The sequence below is a fragment of the Mastomys coucha genome, unplaced genomic scaffold, assembly GCF_008632895.1.
Source record: "Mastomys coucha isolate ucsf_1 unplaced genomic scaffold, UCSF_Mcou_1 pScaffold13, whole genome shotgun sequence".
NCBI lineage: Eukaryota > Metazoa > Chordata > Mammalia > Rodentia > Muridae > Mastomys > Mastomys coucha.
Genome location: NW_022196895.1, coordinates 35,696,489 through 35,707,784, shown reverse-complemented (window position 1 = coordinate 35,707,784; position 11,296 = coordinate 35,696,489).

Genomic DNA, 11,296 nt, shown 5'->3' with positions numbered 1-11,296 from the left:
CAGATACAGACCCAGAGAAATACCCTGGGTTGCAAGAGAAGCCTTGCTTGGCCTGACATTTTTGACTGTAGTGTTGATGGTGAGACCATTCAAGAAAACAGATCCCAAACCTCCAGAGTACTCAGGAAGAAAAGTGAAATCAGTCCCCAGTAGTGTGCTGTATTGCTTGGCTCCTGTAGTGCAGTGATAAAAATCAAGACCAAAAGCAACTGGGGGGGGGGTGCGGGGAGGGAAGGGTTTATTACATAGACAGGTTACAGTCCATCAAGGGAGGCCAAGACAAGAGTTCAAGCAGGAACTTGGAGGCAGGAACCTAGAGGCAGGAACTGAAGCAGAAATCATAGAGGAGTGGGGCTTACTGGCTGTTCTTGCCAACTTGCTCAGCCTGCTTTCTTATACATTTGCCCAAATAGTATCATACTACACCTTTCTTCAACTTGATTTTTTAAACATGAGTTTACAGTATTTGAGACTTATGCATGTTCTGTCTAACCCCTTTGGTAAGCATTGCTTTGACTGTTACAGCACAGTTCATTTACCAATACTGCCATAAATGAAAGTTTACAGTAGTCACAGTTCCTTGCTGTTAAAACAACGCTAGAGTCTGGGGAGATGCCGCAGTTTGTAAAATACTTGGCACTTGAATATAAGGACCTGAGTTCAGGTCCTCAGAACCCACATAAAAGTTAGGCTAATGGCACACTCTGTAAATTCAGAGATTTGGAGGTTGAGGAAGAGAAGTGGATCCATGAACCTAACTGGCGGGCTAGTTGAGCAGAATTAATGAGCTCCTGGTTCAGTGAGAAATCCTTTTTCAAGACATAAGGTGGAGAGGGACAGAGGAAGACCTCTAGTGGCAGCCTCTGGCCTACACACACACACACACACACACACACACACACACACACATACACACGCACATGAATGCATAAATATGCCATACTCACCTGTTTTAAGATGCTGCAATGAGTTAGGGCAGTACCCACTGCAACACACCGGAGAGAATTTCTCTGAAGCATAAGCCCAGAGGTAAGACTTGCTGAGTCAAAAGCCCTGTGCTTTCTAATTTTACAAACCATTGCCAAATGGCTCTTCAAAATGGCTCGTCAATTATCCACCCACCACACTGCGTTAGTGTTCCAGCCCTCCAGATCCCCAGCAATCTTTGGCACTGTCAGACTTTTCGGTTTTGCCAGTCACCTCAGTATGAAATGGCACCTTTGTCACTTTAATTTGTGCCCTTAATGACTTGTGAGATTGATGGAACACTGTCAGATGATTTTTAGCTAGGATTTTTTTCCTGTTAATTCCCTGTTGATATCTTCTGCTGTTTCTGGTGTATTTATTGCCTTCTCTAGTCATTCATCTCTATCTGCGTCCTATATTTTCTCCCAAACAGATCAAACATTACTAATGAAGAATGATAGCCTGTTCATTCATTAAATTAATAGCTGCCTCTCATTCATTAGATTGGTACTCACCGACTTCATTATATTTGCCAGACATTGTGAAAGCATTGGCCACACAAGGCAAGGGCTCTAGTGATGTCATTATGCCTTTAATTTCTTTCACCCCTTAAGTCAATAATTTTCTTACAATACATTTTAATAATTTTATACTAAGCCTGTCTATACTCAAGAACAAAGAGTGAACATCAGCAGTTAAAGTACATGGGGGAGCCCATGCTCAAACATTACGAAGGCTTCCCCATTATGAGACTTGCTCTAAAATGGAAAGGTGGATGCCTGATCCCTGGAGTAGTCAAAACGATAGCTATATTGACATCCAGCAGCCTGTTGTACAGAATTATGTCAAGAGCTGCCCTAGGTACACCCTCCCCGACTTCTCCAAAGGTGTCTTTCTATATACACTTTCTCCATCCGGTGCTTTTTACATTAAACACATCTATACTTGTCCATCAAATGTCATGCATGAGCCCTCTTTCCCATGCCTGCGGTTAGTTTCTTACTTCCTCCACAGCATTTACCTTACGTAACCCTTCACACAGTGACTGAACGGACTTGGGCTTACCTCGTGCTGGTGACTGAATGTGTTGCACCATAATGCTCAGGGGTGAAAATGGAGAAATCTTTGTTTCCTGTCCCAACTCTTCCATACAGAACAAAAGTGCTGTACCGAAGTCAATGCCACCTCTGTATGTGCGTCAGAACACTTGGAAGCCTAATGGTTAGAGTCAGGGCATTGACAGCAGAGAGAGACCTTGCCTTCCTCCCCACTTTAGATCAGAATCTTGATGTTAGGCAGTACTAAAAAGTCACAGAGAGCCCTCTTTTACTCTCTGAGTATCTGCCTGAGATGTACATCCCAGGGGGCACACCCCCATGACACTGTGGCACTGTGCTAAAGCTAGAGCCCTAGCAGGCTGTGTGACCGTCTCAACTTCCAGGACAAAGTTATTATTATTAGAAAGAGGGGTGTTGTATACCCCGAGACCTAAGACAGTATGACACACATATGTGAGTGCCAGAATCTGTAGCAGAGAGAGGCCCAGGATAATGCTCTGAGCTCTGGTTTTCATGCCTCAGCGGATGGCAATGACGGGAAAGATCCTGGGGATGAGATACAGGATCATAGAGTGGAACAGATGCTTTTAGAGCAAAGAGCTAAGATGGCGATGCACGTTTGTGAGTCACTTGAAAAGAGGCTGGAAATGAGGAGACAGTGCCTGGGGACATCTGCAGAAAAGCCAATGTTTAGTGTAGAAAAGGATGCCCTGGCAAGGATGTAGGAAAGAGCAGGTGGGGAAAAGAGACCAAAGCAGGGAGGAAGTAAAGGGGCTGAACTGTCAGCCAAGAGGACACACCAGCAGCAGTCACAGAGGGGAGGCCCTTGCCTCTCCTACAAGATAACTGGGAAGATTTAGAGTGAAGGAACCGAGGCTGTTCCCAGAGGAATGGGGTGGAGGGGGGGTGCTCCAACATGGGGAGGAGGCGACAGGCAGCTGGAAACAGATCAGCACTATCCAAAAACTAAAATTAAATAATGTCTCGGGGGTCAGGGAACAACATGTGTCAAAGCAGAGATTTCCTACACCGTAACCTGCTGTAAGGGGACATGGGAGAGGAAGCTTCGGCCAGAAGGGCCCTGAATGTTTGGCAAAGAATTTGGCTTTTCCTCTCCAACAGAAGAGTCATCTGTGGTTTCTGAGCCGAAGACTGGCTGTGAAAAGCCAAGAGAGAAGTTTAGTAGCTATGGGAGAGGCCGTCGTTCCCAGTAACTAGGTGGGGATGCTTCAGAAGAGCATTCAAGCTGCTATTCAGCAGTGAGGAACAAAAACACACAGACCAGGCAGCTCTGTTGCACCATCCGTGGAACTCCTCTGAGGCTGGCGCTGCGCAGAGCTGTTACGGTCATAGCGAAAGCATCCGAGAAGGTCTGGGCAGCAGAGCCCCTGAGCAGAAAGTAAGCAAACACACTTTACTCCTGCGGTTTCCTCTTGGTCTGTCATGAGCCATACCAGGCAAGAGGAGAGTGGCTAAGCCACGTTCACTCTGTCTGCAAGGCTCAGGTTCATCATGGCAGCATTTAAACCTGTTCTCACACCAGGAGGCACATTATCTTCTCCAGGCATCTGCCCCAGGGATTCACAGCTGTATCTTTTAGAAAGCTGTGACCCTAACTCCTCTTTCTCCCCACCTTCTGACTCTAGCAGAGAAATAAAAGCAAGACAAAAACAGTGTGGGGGACCTTTCCTAAGATTTTCCTCAGCAGGGGTATCAGGGAGGACTGGAAGGATCCTGAGCTGGAGCTGGTAGCAGACAAAAAAGATGAGGAGAGATACCATGGGGCCAACTCTTCTATGTATACATTCTTTCCTCTCCCAAGTGACAATAGTGGCAACATTTCCTCTGTCATTTATTAGCCAATACAGTACCCCCCCCCCCAATGGAGAGCCCAGACCTGTCCCCACTTTCACAGAGTGAGCCTTCTTCGGTCTAGTGGTAAAGATAAGACACAGTGCGCAATCACTCAGGATTTGTAATTACACTGAGTTTTCAGTATGAAGCACAGCACCAGGAATAAACAGCCTTGTCCACATGGATAATCAGAGGGCATCGATCCCTAAAGAAATATAAAGCTTTAGGATAACTTAAAAAGTCATCTAGGGGGCAGTGGTGGCACATGCCTTTAATCCCAGCATTTGGGAGGCAGAGGCAGGTGGATTTCTGAGTTCGAGGCCAGCCTGGTCTACAGAGTGAGTTCTAGGACAGCCAGGGCTACACAGAGAAACCCTGTTTAGAAAAAAAAAAAGTCATCTAGGAAGGTAGGAATCATCAGGGATGTCCTCAGGGGCCAAGCAACCAGTGAAAGCCATAGAAAAAGACTTGTGTCTTTGTTCTAAAATCAGTGGGCAGCTACAGAGCACTTCAAAGCAAGGAGAAGCTGGTGAGACCAAATGCTATTTGAACAGCTAAACAAGCAGTATTGCTGCAAGTGTTGTCTACAAGTGAGAGGCACTTCCTCATCCTCCCATCCCTGGGGTTTGTCCATGACCTTGGCTCGGTATTTTTCCTCGGGTCAATGGATCACTTGGCTGCTGCCAAAAGAGGAGAAAGAGGCAACCGGCAGATGTTCTCTGGAACAGTGGCCAACAGAATACTGCTCTCAGGCGGCTGGCATGCATTTAGAAATGTGGGAGTCAGATAAGGGCATCTTGGAACTCTTTGGAGGTTATTCCAGCCTACTTAAGAATGATACGCATATCGGAGAGTGCCCAAGATACTCTGTGCAATGGAAAAAGCCAGGGAGCAAAAGCAAGGGAGATGGGATCCAGTGCCCTGGGATCTCTGTGTGTTTATGTCTTGTAGGTATATCTGCATGCATGCATTTGCATGGAAGAGAAACCTGAAAGTCAGTACAGTGGAACTGCTAACATCTTTTACTTTTATTTTTCTTCTTGCCTTACTGAGTTTTCAAAACTTTTCCAGGATAACCCATGGCAGTTGGTGAGTGGAAAGGAAGTGGTCCTAAATGTCTGGCCTGGGTCTAGTCTGTCCCTCTTAGTCTTTTATACGACCAAACACCTTGGTTCAGCATAAGCACAGCCTGGTGTGATCTGAGCAGGAAGATTCCATTCTTATGACCTGTTTTCTCTTGGATAACAGCTGTGTTTCTTAGGGTCCCAAACTCTAGCAGAAGAGGGACCTGAGAAAGGGCCCATTTGAGCATCCTATCAATGCGTTGGCAATTACTGAGTGGCTCTCTCTGACTGGCCTGGGACGCAGACAACCAGAGAGACAGGTTCTCAGAAGCAGAATGAAATTTGAGGTCCTTTAAACCTAAGGCTTACATATTTTGTAATCTAATGAGAAAACTAATCTTCTATGCATAGCTAATCTCTAATGAGTTTATGTTGCCAACATCCATTGGATTGGAAGGTCAGGGTGGAGCTTGAAAGCTAATCAAAGCAGTCATCTATGAACTATAACTCCCAAAACCTCATGGCCTGTCCAGTTGCCTTGGCACTTGGGATTTCCTCTACCTGTGGCATAGGAAAATTCACAAGCAACTCTTGATATATATGTGAGAACTCTTCCACAAAGATATAACTGGTAAAACTGCTATGGGCCAAAAAGATATTCATATACTAGAAAAATTTAGGGCAGAACTTGGCCTCATCACCCTGGCCTGCATCACATGCCCAACCCTGAACAGTGACTACCCTGGAAAGGATAGAAGGCATAAATTAGCAAGGTCTAAGGCAGTTACAAGCCCTTGAAGTCTGCAGAAGGAAATGACCTCCCCTGAATGCTCAGATTAAAGGAAGACTAGGAATGGCTCCCCAAAAGGAACAAAGATGTTGTTACCATAGATAAAGGGGTAGATGCCCACCTGGCACAAGCAGCAGACACCCATGAAGCCAAGGGATTACTTAGGATCACTCATGCATCTGCTTCCAGCTGTGTCATGGAGGCATCTGGTATGAAACTGTGGACCTCTGGGAACGAAAGGAAGAGGCTACTGTTCTCCTGGGGTCTATTGACAGATCTGTTTTCCACAGAGCTCCCAAGGTGCTCTAGCTAAAATGTAAGTCTAGCCACAGCCCAGATGAGGAACTCATCACCTCAGCCAGATGCCTTTCCCACAGCGGCCACTCCCATAGCCTGAAGGATCGAATACAAGGCCCTAAGTGGCAGGCAAGGCCCTCTGTGTGCTTTTGCAACTCCCTCTCTCCGGCTTTACACTCACCCTAGCAACTCAGAGCTCCCAAGCCACACTCGTGCACACACCAGGGTGAGTCCAGTCATTAGGTCTTTCCTCGTGCTTTTCCCTAATCCAGCCCTTGCTTTTGCTCATGCACTATTTTATTTATCTGTCCGTCTGTCTGTTTGGTTTTAGACAAGGTCTCACTATGTAGCTCTGGCTTTCCTGGCGCTCACTGTATAGACCAGGCTGGCCTATATTGACCGAAATCCACCTGTGTCTGGGATTAAGGGCATATACCACCACTCTGGGCTTCATGCAGTATTTATGTTGCTATTTCCTTTACAACTTGGCCTAACATCAACTCCAAGAAAAGTTCTCCTGAGCCATGACCTTCTCTGGGCACCATAATGACATAAACACTTATCTGTATTTACACTTAAAATATCCCAATTACTGTTGTGCAAGTTTAATCCCCACAGAACAATCATAGTAAGAATTGTTTCTTAATTACATGTGCCGCCCCAGGTGATAGCACACTTTCTTATTGAATGATTATTGAACTAAGCAATTTTGGATTCAGTGCTCATATATATAGAACAAGGCCACTGAACTACAGGGGCTAGGGCACTCCTAGTTCTGGGAGGCCTTGGAAAGAACCATCTTATCATTAGACAACAACGTCAGAAGAGAACGAAGCATAAAGAAAGCCAATTTTGACATGGAGGGCAGAGCAAAAATTCATAATAGGTCCCCGAGAAAGGGATGACACGGCGGCCAAAAGAATAGACCATAAATGGCATGTTTAGAATGTTATGAGGTTAGCAATGTGTCAAAACAAACAAGGTGACAAAAAGAGGTTTATCTTATCTCTCAGGGTAAAATAACCACAAGGGGCACCTGGATGCTTGCAGATGCCATATCCAGTATGCACTGCCAAAAGGACAGTGAGCTCTACAATGATGTCACATCCCCCCAGACCATGAATACCATGACTATTAGCCAGGGGACCTCATACATGTAAATGCTATCACCAGCTTCCTTGGATTCTTCTGCTGTTCTTCTCATATTTGGTAAAAAAGGAGATGTCTGTTGTCAGTGGAAAACACATTCATAAAATAGCCCTTCGCCATTGCTAGGCAGCCTGGCTTCTCCATTTTGGGGGAGCAAAATTGTATGTTAAGGATGGAAGAATGTAAATTAAATTTTTATGAAAAATCACTTATTTTAGGACAAAGTCTAATTAAGACCTTTCAAAATCCATTTGTATTAAATAAAATTAATTCTCCTTGATCTATCTGGTTGACTTCCTAAGGCTTCAGGGAGAGCTTGTTATCAAGGGCGTTGTGTCATCATTTGTGTTCCTAGTCTTTTTTTGTTTTTGTTTTTGTGTTTTTAACTCCAAAGAGTTTGTGCCAAAATACATATTTTGTCTCATGAGAGGAGTTTGCTAATACAGATGTCCTTTACTTCATTAAATGCATTCATTTAACTTCAGCCTGGATGATGGCTGCGTGTCGTCTCTTCTAACTCGGGCATCCTGACAATTTCATGTCGAAAATTAAAGTAACAGCCTTTCTGAGCCTGAATTGATTCTGCCCAGGTCTTGTTTCAGAAATAATAACAAAGAGAAATAATAGCCGGGGAGACCTTGGGTTTCACAGATGCCCGTGTTGCTGGCTGGCTGGGAGGCACGATGTGAAATTGGGGCACTTTCTCCTCTCCTCTTCATCTCTCACGTGGAGGAGCAATCACTTGAGCTCTGCCACTGGCTCCTGTGACTTTGTTGTTGCTGTTGAAAAGAAATCAGTTCAGGGACTGGTAATTGAACCACCTGCTTATAACCCACCCAGACCCCCACCCCTTGCTGTAAAATTCACTCCAAATCAGAAAACTTTTTACACATGGGTCTGAGAGAGGCAGAGTCAAGGGAACCATAGGGTCAGCTCTTAAGGTTGAAGGGAACCCTCGGAGAAGGCAAATGGAGCAAAACTGGAGGTGGTGCAAGGAGCCCCCATCTGCCAAAACTCAGCCCCCATCTTCACAAGTCAGTTCTATTTGGTCCCACGGGAGCCCATGTGCTTGCATGCCCTCCAGGTAGTTTACCAATCGTCTCCTCTGTTTGTCTCTCTTCTCCATAATACAGCACAAAGAAATTGGCCTAGCGAGCTGGACAGGATAAGCAAGCACGTGAGAGGAACAAAGCCCATATCCCCCTGTACCCTTAGCCCCTCAAGCTGAACCATGTCAGCAAGGTACTTGCTTGCCGGCTAGATGACATTAGGAAGATGGTGTCCCAGGAGATGATATGTAGGCCTCTACTCTAATTAGAGAGCTTTAGTCCTAAAGTTGGGCATCTGGTCTTCCAAGGCTAAGTCATTCTTAATTTTTTTTTTTTTTTTAGCCTTGTTATATTGACTGGAAGCATTTGATTTAAGATTAGAATTTGGGAGGACAACATTTTGCAAACCCAGACTGTCACTATCCACTTGTATGGTTCATAAAGGCCCTTAAATCCTGTGGGTCTCAGTCTCCAAGCATTTATCTTCAAAGTCCCTTCCAATTCTGACTTCCTGGAGTCTTTGCTCTCCCTTGAATATCCCCCATATCACCAGAACTGTGTGATTAGTCCTTTTTAAATACTTCTCAAAAGAAAGCTAAAACTGCATTAAACGGAGGTTTCTTTTTTCCTCTTTGATGACACATGCTTTCACTACAACATTCATAGGAAATACATGATGGTGTTACCAGGCTCTGACAACTACAGTGTTCCCACTTTGGAGAATACAGGGTTGCTGCCGCCCCATGGGCATGCCCTGGAAGCACCAGCCGGAACATGGTGTTTTTCTAGTCTCACCCTGACTTGTATGCTCCTCACCCTGGGCAAATGTATATAGAAGAGTGCAGGGCAGTGAAAAGGGCAGTGCAAAGAAAAAAAATATTTCCAATCTCATCCCTCTAGCTACCCTAGAGACCTTAATTAAGGTAGGCCCAAGCTGTCCCCTAAAATAGCTACTAACCCATGGAGCTCTCTCACAGTGGATATGTGGATAATGCCTACTAAAGTACAGCTTTCAAAGACAGCATGAAAAGAAAGCCCGGACTCCATCTTGAAAGGGTAATGGCATGGATACATTTGGTTATATAAAATTCATCACTGAAGCTAATGTCATCGTCCCCATTCGAGTCTACCAGCGACTATAAAATGACGTACAAAGTACGTACTGAGACCAAAGACACAGAAGTTTCTCCCACTACCAGCTGGTGGCAGCTCCTGGAGACATTCTGTCACCATAACTGCACTCTCCATGAGAACCTGGATCAATAAGAACATTTTACCAGGCCTGAGGATTGAGGCCTACTCTGGATTGACTTTAAATGGTGACATTTCCCTGCACTAGGCAGAAAAGGGAGGCCCAACACCCAAAAAGGATAAAAGTGTTTCTCAAAGCTAAGTTACATAATTTCTTTCTTCTTCTTCTTTTTTTTTTTTTTTTTTAAGTTTGACAAATTCACACTGATTTCAGCACCAGGAACTCTGCCAGTTTGGCAGTTCTATTCTGAGTTTTTCTCTCTGATCTGAGGTACAAAGTTCCTGGACTGTGTAAGTTTTCCTTCCTGCTACAGGACTTCTGACCTGCTTGGAAAGGTTACAGTCAAGAACTTAAAAACCAATGCAGTGAGATTGCGGGATAACGTAGGGGAAAGTTTGTGCAAGAGAAAACAGAACAGACCCAAAACAGTCCAACCAGCATTTACACAAACATATATATATATATATATATATATATATATATATATATATATATATATATATATGCAAGCTTCCTTCTGCAAACTCTCTCCTAGGAGGCAATGTTCCACTCAGACATAAATCCCAACGTCCTCTCTGCTCTATCTTATCAGGTGACCCAGCTTCCACCTGGGCAGCCTCCTCCTGCCTCCCCTCCTACTGTTCACCCTTGTACACTGCACAAATCTCCCTGGCTCAGCAGAAACCTGCTTCTCTTCCTGAGACCTACTTAAATGCCAGGCACTTGAACAGGCTCCTGACACAGTAATAACAAGTGAATGGCTTGCTATGCTTTGGGGTTACCTGCAAGTGCTCTGTGCTCCTGTGGGTGGAGCCTATACAATCCCTGGCCCATCTCAGGTAGTGGGTGATTGTGTGAATCAACAAGGGGGGTGAGCAAATGAGTGTTTTGTCACTACCATCTCTGTATACACACTGCAATTATTTTAACAGCCAATTCAAACCACTTTTTATTCCTTAAGATGAAAAAAAGTCATTGGTATTGAACTTTGAGCTTGTACAGAGGACTTAAGCCCTCTAAAGACAGAGATGAAATGTGTTTGTGCTTAGTTACATTTGCTAGCAAGTGCTCAGCAGACAAGATATGGGGTAATCTAATGGTGTCAGTAACCAATGGACCATCTTGGATTTGTGATCAGTTAGTTCCTTGAACAAATTACTTTTATATTCTGTTGTGTAGACTCTTGTATAAATAGCATGCAATTTTAGTTTTAAGGGGTGATAAAGGTATTTATGTAACTGTGATGGTTTAAATAGGCTTGGCCATGGGAAGTGACACTATTAGGAGGTGTGGCCCTGTTGAAGTAGGTGTAGCCTTGTTGGAGGAAGTGTGTCACTTTGGGGGTGGGCTTTGAGACCCTCCTTCTAGCTGCCTGGAAGCCAGTCTTCTCCTGTTTACCTTCAGAACAAGGTATAGCACACTCAGCTCTTCCTGCACCATGCCTGCCCAGATGCTGACATCCTTTCCACCATGATGATAATGGACTGGACCTTTGAACAATTAAACGTCCTTTATAAGAGTTGCCTGAGTTATGATGTCTCTTTCCAGCAATGGAAACCCTAAGAAAATGACTAATGGAATGAGAGAGTAAAATCAATTAGCCCAGATGGAGATGGGAGCCATGACAGAGAATTTCTGCATAACCTACAATAACCTGCTCAAGGTGGGTACTGACCATAGTGGGCTGGACCCTCCCACATTAATAAATAATCAAGAAAATGCACCATAGATTCGCCTACAGGCCAACCTGATGGAAGCAATTCCATAGTGAATGTTCCCTCTTCTTATGACCCTAGCTTGTGTCAAGTAGACAAAAA